General features: G+C 40.5%; 1 pseudogene; it reads left to right on the top strand.

The window, feature by feature from the left end:
* Positions 1-3,812: 3,812 nt before the first annotated feature.
* LOC122466976 lies at positions 3,813-4,359 on the top strand (annotated as a pseudogene).
* Positions 4,360-18,117: the final 13,758 nt, after the last annotated feature.

The raw sequence follows: 18,117 nt of genomic DNA, 5'->3' as shown, positions 1-18,117 counted from the left end.
AACTTTTAGAGCTTGACTTTCAGGACATTCTAGTTTTGAATTTCATTCATTTGTTATGCTTTCACATATGCCTGTAACTGCATTTTTCATATCAAGGCAGATGGTATGTAAACACTAGGAATTTTACACCCACAGTTTACTCTGTGTGCTGATAGGGCATTTCTTCAGAGTATAAATTTTCTTCTTTCTGACTATGGCATAACTGTAAGATTTTCATCAACAAATTGGGAGGAATTTGAGTATATGCTACCTGTGTTTGCACCTTAAGTGGTAGTTCCCAGCTCTATTTCTTGCAACTTGTATGTATTTATCTTTTTCTTTCAACCAAACTTTGCAATATTTTCCGTAGATGTTCCATTAAGGGAGAATCGAAATTTAGGTTCTGAGTTTGTGAAGAATGAACTTATGCCAAATTATGCTTAAGGTCTTTGGTTGATAATGTGTTCTGAGTAATGAAATAGAACTTTTTTTTTAACAATAGAGTATAAGGCTGTATGACTTTAGGTCAGGATTTTTGGATATGAGGATTTGACTGGGACCGAGGTCCAAACTGGTCAACCTATTGATGAAACAGATTTGAATTTCTAAGGTTTAGTTGTTTTTCACAAATGTGAACAGTTAACTTTGCACAATCCTTGCTCTTATCAATCATTTTAAAGACAGATATTTGTTACATACCCATTATTCACCTACCATTGTGTTTGCTTCTGTGAGGCATACGAGACATGTAAGAAATGGATCTTGTCCTGAAGAAGCTTAAAAATCCAGATAAAGGGGCAAAACTAATATGTGTGGGGAAATTTAATACAGGATTATATGCCAAAGGAGAACACATTTCCCCGCCCCCCCTCCCCCCCCCCCCCCCCGCCCCACTGGCTTCTTCAAGGAGGAATTTTCCTAAGCACATGTCAAACTGTTCTTTCCCTTTTATTCACTCCACCCCCATGGAGGGTAGGAGTCACCTACATGATTGGTGAAACATGCTCTAGATAGTTCCATCCTTCCTCCTCTTGGGAGCTAGCTTGTCCACATAGGGCATGGGCTCTCTTCAATCCTTCTCTTCCAAAGTGTATGTTTCTCCTGGACACCTATCTACCACTTGCCCTATGGGAGCAAGTCTGCCTAAACAAATGTAGAGGTTAGTCTAACAAAACCACTTGGTAATAAAGTTGATATTTTGTCTGTTTTAATTCTCAGTTTTTACAGAAACCAGGTTGGGGGAGACCTGAACAGTATAGGACCCTGAAGCTAATATCCATGGTAAATCAGCCTGAGCCATGAGTGGTTGGGGAAGACTCACTGGGGTTGGATCTTGAAGGATGACTAGGCTTAGAAGATAGAAAGAAGGTAAGGCATCTTTGCAGCCTCATTTGAAACTGTTTAGCTTTTAGACTAATGTAATGGGGAGAAATGACAAGGATTTTCCTATTGCAGATGACCTCAGAGGCCAGGAAGAATATTTGTATGAATATCACAAAGGAAAAGAAACTAAGAGTTGAATTCTAGATCTTGTTTTTTTCCCATGCTTGTTGATTGAAGCAACTTTATGTTCATGGCTCGTCTAAATGCAAAATGTTCTCTAAAGAGGTTTCATTTGTCCACACCCACTAGTCAAACTCCTCTAAGCCCTGGGAGAAATGGATCAGCCTGCCAGAGGACACTGATGCTGCAAATTCTACCAGTTAAGAGCAGGAGGGGCAGGGGGCCACTTCCTAGAACCACTCAGCATCTTCAGTGCTTCCCACTTCTTCAGGGTCTTTAGGATGGACGTTGGGAATCAGATGTCAATATGGAGCACAGGTTTTGAAAACATGTTTGAAAGTGGCCACTAACACCCTGTGTGACTGTGGGTGAATCAAGTAAGCGCTCTGTACCTTTCTCCTCATGGGTCAGACACTGGGATCAATGCATACTTGGAGGCCACTGCAAGGTTCTGGATAGAGCTTTTGTTAGAAAATCTCTGTTAACCAACAAGTTCCTGGAGCTCTATACAACCTTGTGGATTTGAACACAAACAAATAGAAAATGTCTATTATCTCCAAATTAGCCCTCCTACTGTGTTTTCAAATGCATCTGAAATCCCCATTTACATGCTGCAATGGTAAAAAGCCTCTCAAATCTGAGCTGATTGCAAAAGGATTGATTTCCAGCAAATATGGCAAAATGACCAAGAGGGATTCAGGACAGCATCTTGCATACTGTGATGTTCAATAAAAGGTCTTTGGCTTCAGATGAGAATAAGGATTCCTTAGCAGGTCATGCACAGTTGTTGATTCCTTGCTTCCTCCACTTCTTCCATGCCCCAAATCTCCCCTCATTCCATGCCCAAACAAATTACCAAACGTGAGAAGAGGAAAGTTGGAGTCCTGCTGTGTTTATTTTGCTTTATTTGTTCTGGATTTATACTTAAAACCTTCCAGTGGATGAACTGTATCAAGGGCTTTTCATTTCATATTGTGAAATGTGTTGTTATGCATAGTTCATGCTATTAAAAAACAAAACGTGTAAACCTAAATTAAAATGCATAGCGTGGATCCCTCAGAGGGGGCTTCTGCAACAAGCAGGGCATGAAATGTTGCATAGATTTCTTGTTAACCAGAAAATTATTTTAGCAAGCGACCCTTCCTGAAGCCTCGGGAAGGAGCTGGTGTGTTGCGATCCTCTGAAGCTGTATGGTAGGTGCTTGATATTACGCACATTTATCTCAGTTGCCAGGAACTCTACATTGCCATCTGTCTTAAGCTTCGCCAGAAGCTACCTGTGGTTTAAAAGGACGGAAAGGTCTGGACAACAAGGGGGCTTAGGGAAATAATGTGGAAATAAAATATTCGCAATTTTGTCATTAACTTTACTCTTGACACACTGTGTGAGGTATTTACCACTCTTTCTCAGGCTTCATGCTGTGAGGATACCTTCGTGATGATTTTTTAAAAAGACAAAACTAACTTCCTATGGTGGACACAGTCATAACACAGTGTCTGGAAATGCAGTTATTGGCTCTTCTATCAGGGCTGTTTGCTCGTGCACTGGATGGAGCCATGAACCCCTGGGTGAAGAGCTCTCTGTGAGAGGAGGCCGGAATTTTTTGCTGGTCTTCAGTTCCTCTATAGCCAAAGGCAATAAGAGAACTGAGACAGTCATCAGCAGTTAGAACAAATCTTCTTTCAGGCTACATTTCCAGAAATTGTCTTTATGCAGTGGCATTACTACTGACATCTGCCCCTTCTGTTTTCTGCAATTGCATTGTAAAGAAATGGCTTTGGGAGTCAGATTTGAAATTGTGGCTATTCACTGAACTGTGGACCACTAACTAAGGCCCTGCCTAGGTATGTGAAGGAGAAACAGAAATTGCCTGGATAAATGAAAATGTCACAGTAAATATGTTGTGTTTTAATTCCAGCCTTATACAACATAATCCGAATCCATGTAGTATAATCCAAAAAAAACGAAGCTGTGAATCTAAATGGTAATTGGCCAGCAGTTCTGAGAGATCCAGCATGGGCCATCTACTTCATTACTTGCTCTGTGACCTTGGCCAACTTAACTTCTGCTTCTAGATTTCTAAAGTGAAGAGTGATGAAGATCCCATGTCATGGCACGTAACTCACCAAGCCCAGTGCTTGGCACATTAGGAGTTTCAATGTTTCTACCTTTTCATTTCCATGCTTTTTCCTGTCCCTGTTTTATGTTGTTTTCAGCATGACAAGGTTCAACAGTAGAAGTAACAAGGTGACATCAGAAATCACGCTTTCCTGTTTACTTGAAAACAAAAATCACTTCTACCCTTACACAGTCTGAGGTGATCTCTGAAAATGGTTTGCTATTCACTTGATCCAGAAAACCCTACAAAATCATGCAGATCAAGTTTCAAATCTTCATGCTCACTTTAAGAACACATGTGCAACTACCCACATCACATTGGTGGCATATCTGAAAAGCCACCAACTATTTGAAGGATGTCATTATGCAGAAGTGATGTGTGTCATTCCATCACTACAAGGGTGGACTTGGTAGGTGTGCCCAGGCCAAACAGTGGGGCTGGACACAGGGTCGGTGGCCCAAAAAGAGTGCTGAATTTTTATTGCACATGCTAAAAAATGCAGAGAGTAATGCTGAAGTTCCGGGTTTAGATATAGATTCTCTGGTGAAGCATATCCAGGTGAACAAAGTCCCTAAGATGTGGAATATAACTTTCAGGGCTCATGGCTGGATTAACACATACATGAGCTCTCCCTGTCACATGGAGATGATCCTTACTGGAAAAGAGCAGATTGTTCCTAATCCAGAAGAGGAGGCTGCACAGAAGAAAAAATACCCCAGAAGAAACTGAAGAAACAACAACTTAGGGCCTGGGAGTAAATTCTGTATAAAATAAATGCAAATAAAAGTAAAATCAGAGAAAGAAATCACAACATTAAAGAGATTTTCCTTGATGACACCACATAAAGAAGTTGTCCAATTATGGAGAATCTTCACTGTAAGAACAATCTTTTTTTTAAGTTGCCTGATTTCAGTGGGTCTGACCCATGAAAACTTGCCTATCTTTCTGCACTTCCTCCACGACATTCCTTAGTAATCTCTTGCATCCTTCATCAGTAAATGATTATAAAATATGAAATTTGTTAGGAGCGGAGATAGCTTTAGGATCTTTGGAAGATCTGGGCCCTAGGAAATGGGGATACTAAGTCTTAGGGCTTCCTCTACCATTGATTTGCTGTGATGTGTTGGGCAGCCTCAGGTGAGAAAATGAGTGTAAAAGCATTTGTCAAGGATGAGTTCTCTTCCCCCACCTTTCTGCACTCCCCTCTAGATGGAGACAATCTGAGCCTGTGTCCCTGAAGAGCTTCCAGTTTTCAGCTTAGTGATAGCAGGATGTGTAGGTCAGGAATCCCAGGGCTCACGGGGCTGAAGAGGTAAATGAATGGAGGTCGAAGTCGAAGAAGAATGGAAATGGTGAAGACTGGTCAGTTGGAGAGCACAGCCCATGTAACTAACCTTTTTTTCTAAATCCGACACTTATTTGAATGTACACATATAAAAATGGTGTCTACAGCTCATTGCCAGTTGAGATTCTACTGTGGACAGTGGGTTGGAAACTCAGGTGAACCTAAGAAAGGTGCTGACCAGCCTCTTCCAGGTGTTGTTCTTTTTGGAAGGGGTAGGCCCCAGTCTGAGTTGTAGTTCCCTCCCAACCCCACCATTTCTAAAGGATTTGGTCTCATGAGAGCCCCTCATCCTGGAAAATCAGCAGAATTTTAAGTGCCAAAATTTCCTCCAGTCAGCATGGGATGCTGATGCGCACCTAGTCACACCTTTGGTTTGTTTTGCAATTCAGAATTGGGTTTCCCTGCTGTGGCTGATGCAGTTGGCTTTGGTTACAGTGCAATATATTCAAATAAACATTTATGAGGGTAAGTAATCATATTTTATGCAAACAAATTATTCTTCTGTAAAAGTCACTTTTAAAAAATGCATGCTATTTCTTTTCTCAGTCAGCATATCAAGTTAATAAAAGTTATTGTATCATCAAATTTCCCTTCATGGCTGTGTATTGTTCCATTTATGTTACATTTAGAAGGTTGGTCTCTACTTTGTTTCTCCCCTCCCCCCCATTAAAGTTTTATACTCTCACCACTCATATAAGAAATCATGATTAGATCACATATCACATAATTATGGCAAAAAATAGAGAAGGCTACTTCTGAAAGAGGCAAAGTGTTCATTAAAAAATGTACGTAGGTTCCAAATCCAAGGAAACACATGAATTACTAGCTCATTAAAATTGGAGTTCATTATTAAAATAAAGTGTCTCCTTGATCAAATAATGCAATACTTTTCTGGCCCATTTTAGGTATCTTTTGTGCTTCTTTATCCAGGAATTCCTGGTTGCTGCTGAGGAGCCTGTGCAGGATGTGATGGAAGAGAACCGTCATTAGCTACCTTCTCTCCTCAGTGAAGGAAGAACATAACAAGACTCAGACATGTCTTGATGCACTTACTCACTTGAATGCAGAAAAGTGCTTCTAGGGAAGAGCACTGGAGATGCTTTCAGTTCTAAGGGTGTCTGGAAGGGAGATCAGGAGGAGGAGGTTATGGGAATGAAGCACTGGGGGTAAATGGAGTGAGTCATTGTAGAGCATAACCGTTCTGAAGTGTTCTTCTGGGAGAGACCCTAAATAGGTAATCAGGATTAAGTGTCCCCAATGTGTGGCCCATTCTGTGCTACATACAGTGGTCTCCATGGAGCATGCAGTCTGCTAGGGGAAATATCCAAAGCCTCTGAACCCACAGGCTTAACTGGGCTCCCCAGATATTGCCGTAGTGGGGAATGCTCCTGCTCCTCAGCAGCTCTCTGAAAAGAAACCCTCTGAAGGCCATATGAGTTTAGTTTCCATTCTGCATGAGTGAGAATATGGTCTGGTTACTTTTGGTGATGGAACATAATTCTCTAGAATAATTTTCTGACAGTTTCCAAAGATGATGGCATTTGATCAGGCAAAACTTGTACCCAGAGTAAGCACCTGCATGCCATCCCTCTAAAGACTGAGATGAAGGAGACAGGGAGGAACACAAAACATAGACTTGTGCCAGGCGATATAGGTCCCATTCCTATTTGGCCACTTACTAGCTGTGTAACCTTGGGTAGATAACTTGATCTTTCTGCATTTCCGTTGCCTCATCTAGACGGTAGGGTTAATGGTATCTACTTCTTGTGGTTATTGTCACTATTAAATAAGAGAATGCACATAAAACAACTATCATAGTACTTGGAATAAAATAGGTACTGAAAAAATAGTAGCTTATTACTTTTATTATGGTGATTTCCCATCACTGTAACTCTAGCATAAAAGAGTTAAACTGCTTTGCATATACTACTTAGATATGCAGTTCTCTCTGGTTATTTAAATCCATTTTTATTCTATATTCAGTTTGAAGTACAGTCCATGTCATGAATATTACTTTCAGTCTTTATACTAGACACACTCAGAAAATTATTGCCAGCAATGTATAATAATTATAGTATTTTTGACTTTCATGTTTTAAAAAATAACCAGTCATACTTATAAATATCTAAGTGTAATATTTCCCGTCCTACTAGAAGGGAAAATATTTTTCATTTATTGCAACTCTACCTCTGAAAATAAACACCACGGTGTAAACATACCAACAAGGCTGTCTTGAGCTTAAAAATCAGGGAAAATAAATTTAACTTCAGGGAGGGATAATGAATGCACACCTCAAACACCCCTGTTTGAGAAGATGTATGTCCTAGTAGTAAAGGTGCTGAAAAGTAGCTAGCCAAAATGGGATGCTATCTCAAATTCAAATAAATTGCAATTCTAATGGAGCTGCATCCATTTCCCTCCGGAGCACTTGTTCCTACCCTTGCTCCCCAGCCAGTCTCAGTTCCTGACGCCCTGGTTCCCTCTGTATTTGGCATCAACCACCTTTCCCTTCTATGTAGACACTGACTCCCTCGGGTGCCCTACTTGTGACTGTGGTCTCATTATTCATTTGTCCAACTGTATTCTTCTATCCTGCATTTCTATGTATGTCTTGGGCCACTGGATTCTGGCTTCTGTCCCCAAAAGCCACTGTAGTCCGTCACATTCTGAGTTGCCTCTGATCTGGTCCTTGGCTTGCTTGCTCCACTCTGGCTGAGCTACTAGTCCCTCCACCTGAAAGGAGCTCCTTCACAGGCACTGGTCACCATGGGAACTGATGCTCTATTTTGAGCCTCACTATGGTCTAGTGAGTTCATGCTGCCTATAAAACCCAGAATGAAGGAGAGTCATTGATTTTTTTTTTTTTCTCTCTGGCTCAGGAACCTGTGTTGGGGGCAAGATGATGCCTCAGGTGGGCGTGTGTGTGCGTGCGTCAGTGTAAGATGTATCTCTTTTCCTGCGGTGAGAAGAAAATTTTGTCATTTTTAGATGTTGGTTGCTTTAGGAGTGCAAGCTACAGTAAGATCCCTTAGTGGGTGGTGAAACTGATGTAACAAGTTGCAGCCAAGTAGAAGTTTTTCATTAAAAAATGAACTGAAAGACAAAAAGGAAGTCTCAGAGAGCATTTTAACGAGATTATAATATCTCTGTGTATTTAACTATCATCTACCTATCATGTTTGTATGTGTGTGTATACTGGGTTTGCAATGTAAATGTATTTTTTATTGAGATTCTTAACCAAGAAAATTTGAAAGCCACCCCTTCAGTAGAATTAGGGAATTTTGTGATTCTCCTGTTTACCCTCCCCCGAACTCTATCTCAACTGTGACATGGGCTGCTCAGTGTAGGGCATTGAGACAGAAAACTGATGTGCATAATGGAGTTACCACCACCACTATCATGATCCTACTCCTTTTCTGTGGTTGAGCCCAGGGTTTGCAGTCCCTGCAAATACCCAAGAGGGGAATATGGGAGAGGTGGCTGGAGAGTGAGGTTTGGGGGTACAGAGAACAGAAGGACAGCTGGATGGAAGGATAGAAAACATGTAAACAAAGCTGGTACCATGGAGAGAGGGGAGCAAGGAGAACCCAGGGAGAAATTCTTTAAGAGGTGGTGGGCTGCACCAGAAACCATAAGATACTTAGGAATAAACCTAACCAAAGAGGTGAAAAAATCTATACACTGAAAACTATAGAAAGCCTATAAAAGAAATTGAAGAAGACACAAAAAAATGGAAAAATATTCCATGCTTATGGATTGGAAGAACAAACATTGTTAAAATGTCGATACTACCTGAAGCAATCTACATATTCAATGCAATCCTTACCAAAATAACACCAACATTATTCACAGAGCTGGAACAAACATTCCTAAAATTTGTATGGAGCCAGAAAAGACCCCGAATAGCCAAAGCAGTCCTGAAAAAGAAAACCAAAGCTGGAGGCATCACAATCCAGGACTTCAAGATGTATTACAAAGCTGTAATCATCAAGACGCTATGGTACTGGCACAAAAACATACACTCAGATCAATGAAACAGAATAGAGAATCCAGAAATGGACCCACAAACATATGGCCAACTAATCTTTGACAAAACAGGAAAGTATATCCAATGGAATAAAGACAGTCTCTTCAGCAAGTGGTGTTGGGAAAACTGGACAGCGACATGCAGAAAAATGAACCTGGACCACTTTTTTACACCATACAAAAAATAAACTCAAAATGGATGAAAGACCTAAACATAAGACAGGAAGTCATCAAAACCCTAGAGAAGAAAGCAAGCAAAAATCTCTTTGAACTCGGTCACAACAAATTCTTACTCAACACGTCTCTGGAGGCAAGAGAAACAAAAGCAAACATGAACTATTGGGACCTCACCAAAATCAAACCTTCTGCACAGCGAAGGAAACAATCAGCAAAACTAAAAGGCAACGGACAGAATGGGAGAAGACATTTGTAAATGACATAACAGATAAAGGGTTAGTATCCAAGGGGCACCTAGGTAGGTCAGTTGGTTAAGCCTCTGACTTCCACTCAGGCCACGAGCTCATGGTTTGTGAGTTTGAGCCCCGCGTAGGGTTCTGTGCTGACAGCTTAGAGTCTGGAGCCTGCTTCAGATTCTGTGTCTCCCTCTCTCTGCCCCTCCCCCGCTCATGCTCTGTTTCTCCCTCTCTGTCTCTCTCTCTCTCTCTCAAAAATAAAAATAAAAAAGACTTAAAAAAATAAAAAAAGAGTATCCAAAATCTGTAAAGAACTTATCAAACTCAAACCCAAAAAACAGATAATCCAGTGAAGAAATGGGCAAAAGACATGAAATGACACTTTTCCAATGAAGACATCCAGATGGCTAACAGACACATGAAAAAATGTTCAAAATCCCTCATCATCAGGGAAATACAAGTCAAAACCACAATGCGATAACACCTCACACCTGCCAGAATGGCTAACACTAACTACAATACAATATCTAACACTAACTACAACAACAATATCTATTGTTGCCCAATGTTTACAGCAGCACTATCAACAATAGCCAAAGTATGGAAAGAGCCCAAATGTCCATCGATGGATGAATGGATAAAGAAGATGTGGTATATATATATACACAATGGAGTATTACTTGGCAAGCAAAAAGAATGAAATCTTGACACTTGCAACAATGTGGTTAGAGCCAGAGGGTGTTATGCTATGTGAAATAAGTCAGTCAGAGAATGACAAGTATCATATGACTTCACTCATATGTGGAATTTAAGATACGAAACAGATGAACATAAGGGAAGGGATGGAAAAATAATATAAAAACAGGGAGGGGACAAAACATAAGAGATTCTTAAATATAGAGAACAAACTGAGGGTTGCCAGAGGGGTTGGGGTGGGGGGATGGGCTAAATGAGTAAGGGGCATTAAGGAAGACACTTGTTGGGATGAGCACTGGGTATTTTACATAGGGGATGAACCATTGGATTCTACTTTGGAAATCATTATTGCACTATATGCTAACAAAATTGGATGTAAATTAAAAAAATAAATAAAAGAAAACAAAAACAAACAAAGAAAAAAAAGACACTAATTATATAATGATTAAAAAAAAAAAAAAGAGGTGGTGGGCCGGAGGAGGGTGGCAGTGAGAGGTGTGAAGGGAATACCCAAGAAACTTATATATATGGGTGTTCATCAGTCAGTTTTACATTCCATGTTCAATGCTGAGCTCTAGTACTTTCAAATCCTTACACAGATACTCACTTTGCTTGCTGTCTTGTGTTTATGGTATTCTTCATAAAGGGAGTAGAAGGTGGTGGTTGCAGAACCCCACAGGGGGGCTAAGACTGCTGGGTGGGATTCATGAACAACTATGAAGTAAGATTGAGGTGTGCATGGATGTTAGATAAACCTCCTCCTTCAAATACACCAGGAGGATGTGACCTTTGAAAAAACAGGAAGGATAAGTACTGATAATTTTGTGGTGTCAGTGTCTTCTAGCTAAAGACCACTAGGAACACACACATGGTTGAACAAGTTGAGGCTATCAGGTGTTGAACCATGTGGCATTGCAGTGAGAGGGCATTCTGGAAGTGCTTACAGGATTTGGGCTCATGTGGGGGATTTGGAGGGAGGGCTTGAGAGAGTGGGGGTCTACTATGACTGGATGCTGTCAGGAAATGGGTGATTCTGTGATGGGTTTCTTAGCCATTGTAACTATAGAGAGGGCAGACCAGAGTGAGGCCGAAGGTGTAATTGGCTAAGAAGCAGCAGCTACACATATTACCTGGGGTGGGGGGAGGGGTGGGTTGGGCAACGTTCATGTTTTATCTGTGTTCACACTTATGAGTGGTCTTGTTTTTGTCTTGATCCATCATGACCATAGAGTGGCCTCATCTGATATTGTTGCTCCGTGAAATTGTTTATGTTCGGCTGGAGAACCCCCAGGCCTGGCTGTCAGGGGCTGCTTTTCTCTTTCTCTATTGGATGGTTGTTTGAGTCATTGTACTTCAAGATTAAGATAGACTGCAAGATTGGGACACCAAGGTGACAAGCACATGTCTGTATGCTTACATATGTGGTGTATTTTACATACATATAAAGGTTGCCTAGGTAGGTGTTGACTATATGTTGACATGTATGTTCAGTACCAAGTTGCCTCCTTGAAAGGAAGGGAAATTCACATCCTCCTCATGAAGTGAAGGAAATTCCACAATCTCTTGTGAATCCAATTCACCATCTTCAAACTTGCAATTAACAAATTAGGAAGTTGGGCCCTTGAATCAAAATTCTCTAGTATAATTTGAGTGACAAGGTCAGACATCCTTAATGATGGATGGAATTGATTACCTCCATAAGTTATCATGAGGTCTTGCACATATGCAGTTGTAGCATTCTTTTTTTTTATTATTTATTTATTTATTTTGAGAGAGAGAAAGAGAGAGAGACAGAGTGAGAGCTGGAGAGGGGCAGAAAGAGAGGGGGACACAGAATCTGAAGCAGCCTCCAGGCTCCAAGCTCCAAGCTGTCAGCACAGAGTTTGATGTGGGACTCGAACCCAGGAACCATGAGATTATGACCTGAGCTAAGTTGGATGCTTAACCAACTAAGCCACCCAGGCACACCACATACTTTGCTAAAATCCAGAAACCCTGTGGATGGTCTGAATCAGACAACTTTGAGGCAGTTGGCAGGGCTGGGAGCGGTGCTGGTAACATGACATGTCTGTGCAGTGAAATTCAGCTGCTCTCCATTTGAAAGACAGCCGTCTGGGATGCAAGGAGAACTTAGAATTATGATGAACCATTGCCTACCAGAGTGGGTTAACACCATAATATCACTGGGAGATCATTCATACTGATGGTGAATTATGCAATGCAACAATGTGCTGACTTTAATTCCAGTGCCATATGGCTTTAGGTTTACTTTCATGCCTCTGGGGGGTGGGATGGGGTAGTTTAAGGGTTTTTGTGTAGAGAAGATCATAAAGGCATGATGTTATTTTATTAGGAGAATGGAAATTGCAGTAAAATGTAGACCTAGGACAGAATGTGGAGATGAAGATATAGCAAATGCAGAATAACTATTTTTGTGTAGCCAGTGAGAGCTGGGGGATATTTGTGGCTTCTTTTCATGATTCCTGAGGCCACGGGTGGCTTCAGAATGTCTAGCCCCTGCTGTGGGGCTGTAACATTTAGTGCAAACCAGTCTCAGAGATTTGGATTAGTGGTAGGCATAGACTATATATGTCTGAGTCAAGAATTTTGCTGGGACAATGGCTGAATTGAGTGGTGATCGTTCTAGTAATACCTAACATTTTTAAGTACTTATAATGTGTCAGGTACTGGGCTTTCATACATAGTCTTAATTAACTCTTACCACAAATCTGTAAAATAGATAACACTAATACTCCTATTTTATAGAATGGGTGCACTGAGGCTTTGACAGTTTAAATCATTTGTCCAAAATCACACGGTTAATAAATACAAAGCTTAAATAAATGTAGGTAGAAAAGAAAATGAAAATATGCAGTGCTTGGAATACCCAAACATGTTTTAGAAGGAGGAACATCTGTTGAGATTTCTTAGTCCCATTAAAGCGTCAAGAATTCATTGAGCATCTACCCTGCCAGGGGCTGGGACAGGCACTGGATCCCCATTGTTCTGTAAACAAGTCACCTTCTTGAGTTGAGAACACAGAGGAGCCTTGAAGAGGAGCAAAGGGGGGCCCGGGATGTGGCAGGATAGGGGCCCATGTTGGGAAAGTGATGGGCTCCAATGAAGGTCCCCATCACATTCCATCCTTGCTGCCTATATCTCCTGATTTGAAGCGCTGCCTATACATCCCTGCAAAGAAGATTATAGTCTCCCCATTTTCTAGAAGACAGTTTTGAGTTTGAGAGACATCAACAACTTGCTTAAAGTATGCAGGACTGGGGTGTCTCACTGGCTCAGTCATTGGAGCATGGGACTCTTGATCTTGGAGTTATGAGCTCAAGCCCCACGTTGGGTGTAGAGATGACTTCAAAATAAAATATTTTAAAAAATGTCCCCAGAACTGAATGCTGTGTCTTCTAAGTGCGAAACTCTTTTCAGATCATTGCAGGTGCAGGCCAGCTAGCACTGCACTCACATAAGTTACTTTACCAGTTGTCTTTTTCTGCACCCCTGTTTCCTATTCTAGCCAAGTGCTCACCTCTGTATCACCTGTGAACCCTGGGTCAGCCATGTGCTGGGATTGATGCCCCCAAAAGTCCTGTGATCGGCAGGATTCCATGATCACTTGTTCATCAGATGGTGCCTGGCTGGTGACTCTGTCTAGAGGTTTGGCCTGAAGTCTTACTTCTTCTTGTCTGCCTTCCTGAGCTCTAGGCCGAGGACACCTCGGTCTAGCCAACCAGATGCCTCATTAACTCCTGCCTGCCTCCTGCCTCCTGTTCTCTATCGCAGGTACTCTGCTCATCTTTGACTTGCCCAGGTTCCAGGATCTATGCTTTGTTATCTCTTTTAGCCTTCCAAGTCTAAATCCTTCCATTATCCTTAATTTTTTTTGGTTTTTATGTTTTTTTGGGTAGTTTTAATTTCTCAAATATAAAGTTATATTAAAATGTTGACGGGGCGCCTGGGTGGCGCAGTCGGTTAAGCGTCCGACTTCAGCCAGGTCACGATCTTGCAGTCCGTGAGTTCGAGCCCCGCGTCAGGCTCTGGGCTGATGGCTCAGAGCCTGGAGCCTGTTTCCGATTCTGTGTCTCCCTCTCTCTCTGCCCCTCCCCCGTTCATGCTCTGTCTCTCTCTGTCCCAAAAATAAATAAATGTTGAAAAAAAATTTTTTTAAATGTTGAATATGCCTTAAAAATACTTGTATTTCCCTGCTGATAGATCCTGGGATGTCCCTGATATGCCCCAGTCATGCCTTTCTGAGATTTGATACTGAGTCATTACAATCCTTTGGCTTAGATCTTCTGTAACCTGGTTGTCTATAAGAACCACCCCTCCCCCCTTCAGGAGCCTGACAGAATGTCTGGGCCCCACTCAGGGACTCTGATTTAGCTGCTCTAAATTGTAGTCTCGGGAAACCACAGATAATTCTAATGCATAGCTTGGAATGGAGACTATTGAGTTAGCACCCTCAGTATTTTTAGTGTTAGGTGAGGCACTAAGATTTGCTTTAAAAGATAAGGTAGCCAGATTTAGCAAATAAAAATATAAGATTCTAAGCCATATTTCAATTTCATTTAAATGACGGGTAATTTTTTTTTAGTGTAAGTATGTCCCATGCAATATTTGAGACAAACTTTCCCCCCAAATTATTCATTATTTGAACTTCAAATCTAACTGGGTATCCTCCACTTTATTTGGTAGCCTTATTTTTAGAGAGAATCCGCATGCTTTGGAGAATGTTTTTCCCTTTCCTGATTTGAATGACACTGAAATGAATACTATTCTTTTTGCCTATCCCACTGAAAAGGCACCTGAAATCAAGTTTGCATGCTTATACTGTCCCAGAAATTTCTACAGAAGAAAGCCTTATATATGCAAAAAGAAGCAAATGTTTCAGCTAACAACGGATTTCTCACTGTCTACCTCCCTCTTACTTTTGCATGATTTGGTTGTTGACCTATCCTGGCAACTTGATCATCATTTCTTTATGCCATTTTCTTCTTTGAAATAAACCAGCCCATTAGGCACTCTTCTTGGCTCGGAACGAGAGAGGATCCCAAAGAACTCATTTTTAAGAACTATGGGGGATGTAGGAACAAAGCATGGTTGCTGAAGAGGGAGGAAGGTGTGGGGGGATGTGGAGAAAGCATGTGCTGTATTGACTTTGTCAAATGGGAGGAAAGTGATTGTGAATCAAGGTTCCATCAATAATGCATTATAATTTTGAAGACATTAGAGGTAACTAAGTGTTTATAAGCTTTATGATAGTTCTGACATTTTAATGGGTCCTTAAACGAAGTGAATTATTAAAAAGCATACTTCGGATGAGGTCATGGACTCTTTAAGTTTAGGGATCAATAGAAATAGCCTGTGTGTGCCAATATGGCTAAAACTGTGCCAGTAATTTGTGCTGTCAGGTTATTACATTATAACAGAATAATGAGAACCCATCTCTCCCCGCTTATTGTCCATCTCCCCCTCCAACGTACATCAAGACCAGATACAGAGCAAGGATTTGATTCTGAAAGCTTTATCTTTTTCAGTTCTCATATGGGGAATACACATGTATGTCAATATTCCATTAAGTTATTATACTAAAAATAGTAAGAAGACAAAGAAAAATAACAAGAAGATAGAGAGGATATCTTTTCTTTCTCCCATAATGATCAGACTGTTTTTCTTGCCTGACTGCAAACATCTGTATGCAAACATTAAGAGTGTTGACTAGTGTTTTAAACTTAAAAAAAAAAGCACTTTTTCTTTAAATGGACTATTCTGTACAAGAGCATTATGTATGTAATACAGATAAAAGCAGAACCTGCCATTTGAAGAGAGGGCTGGAACTGAGCTCTGCTCCCTGAAAGTCTCCCACCCTTCCCTGAAGGATTGCTAGGGCTCTAGGGAGCTCAGTGTGAAAACCACTGGTGCAGACCAACTGTCTGATTTATTCAAACTTTTCATTTAGTTTCAGGTTGTTTATTTGCAATTGTTATTCAGATGATTGTCAATGGGTCCAACCCTTGTTCCTCTGTGGCAGGATCTGCAGGACCTGGTGGTTTAGGGCTGTACTATCAAAATCTTGTCAGCAGAGTACTCAGTTTTCACTGTATTGTTACAGATAAAAAGGTGTTGAGAAATTTGCATTTAATGACAGTGGAACATGGCATTTGTCATTCACTGCACCTCATCCTCTTGGAGGCTGTAAATACTTAGGGTTCTGTACTTGTGACTGAGAAAAGAGCCCTGACCACAAAAGCATTTGCAACATGGGAGAGAAACTGTTCATAAGCTCTTGGGGGCAGAGAGGAGAGATGTTCCTGAGAACAGGAAGGTTCACAGAGCAGCTTCTCCCAAATGTGTACTGGCTTTTGATTTCTTTCATGATTCAGGAATCGGGTTCTTAAACCTGTAACATGATTTCTAAATGGCATGACAGAAATAAATGCACAAGTGGAAAAATATCAGAGATTTAACATTTAGGATACTTTCAGCTGAAAATAACAGAAAAGTCACCTAAAAGTGGCTTAAAATAGGAAGAATATATATTCTACCACAGAACATGTTCTTAGGTGGGCAATTCTAGCGTTGATAAATTCCATGACTCAGCAACATCATCTAGGACACAAGCCTTGCCATTGGTGCTGCCATCTCTAGCGTCTGTACTCTGACTTGCCCCCTCATGGTGGGAAGGTGCCTGCCATGTTCCAGGCATGATAGGCAGTAGGCAAATTTGAGGGCACAAGACAGATCTCTCTTCCTGTAGATGTTTTCCTTTTTTGTTCAGTGAGAAAATATATTCGTAGAAGCCCCCATGGATTGACCCATTGGTCAACATGGTGAAATAAGCACAAGCCTAAAACAATCAGAAAAGGGAAACATTTGGTTTAAGCCAATCATGATCAGCACCTGGGGCTGGCGCGAGGCCCAGTCCTTCAGACGCACTTGTTCCTCTATCAGTATGAATTAAAAAGGAAGAAATCTCAACCAATGGCATCTACCATGTGTCCCAGGTTTGTTACTCCTTACCTATTTTGTGGGACACTCCGTGCTCTTCAGTGAGTCCTAGGAATATTATAAAAAATGTAAAGCCAACTTACTCTGAACTAATTTTTAAATAGATGTTTATTTATTTATTTAATTTTTATTTTAGAGAGAGAGCACACACACAGGAGAGAGGGCCAAAGGGAGAGAGAATCTCAAGCAGGCTCTACACCTAGTGTGGAGCCTGATGCTGGCTTGATCCCAGGACCCTGGGATCATGATCTGAGCTGAAGTCAAGAGTTGATTGCTCAACTAATTGAGCCACACAGGCGCCCCACTCTGAACTATTTTTGATAAAAAATGAGTAAGTGGAAGAACAATTTTAAAAACGTTCTGCATTTTACAAGTCTACACCAAAACAAACCAGATAGATTTGAAGTAAATAGAAAAAAACAAACAAAACAAAACACCTCTCCATAAATTTTAGAGAAACTAGAAGAAATAGTAGTTGATACCAGAGGAGAAATGTGAATTCTCTTAGCTCTGCAGCCATAGAAAGCAATGGAAGAAATCACATAAACATATTGATATATTTATGGATTTTTATTTAATGAAAAAACAAACTCATAAAAATGGACAACGGTCTGGAAAAACATTTTAATTAAAGATTACAAAGGTTAATATTTCTAATCTATAATTTTACATTCAAATTTATGAGAAAAAGTACATTAAAATTAGAATAAATATGAAGTACAGGAAAAGATAATTCACAAGAGGGGAAACAAATAGTAAGTAAACACATAAAAAAGCATACAAGCACATTAGGATCAAAGAAATTCAAATGTAAGCAAACTTGAGACGCAATTTTGTACCTCTAGAAAAACTTTGAAAGATTACAATACAATTATGGTAGTAGTATAGCTAATACACTTATCCATTGCTGATAAATTGCTATGTCTTTTTGTAAAAGTAAATACGACAATATGTAATGAAAGCCACAAAGCTGTTTATACTGCTTTAATCAGTAATTCAAATATAGAATGTTTATTCTA

Source organism: Prionailurus bengalensis, chromosome A3 (assembly GCF_016509475.1).
Source record: "Prionailurus bengalensis isolate Pbe53 chromosome A3, Fcat_Pben_1.1_paternal_pri, whole genome shotgun sequence".
Taxonomy (NCBI): domain Eukaryota; kingdom Metazoa; phylum Chordata; class Mammalia; order Carnivora; family Felidae; genus Prionailurus; species Prionailurus bengalensis.
This window is presented reverse-complemented; position numbering and strand designations above follow the sequence as displayed.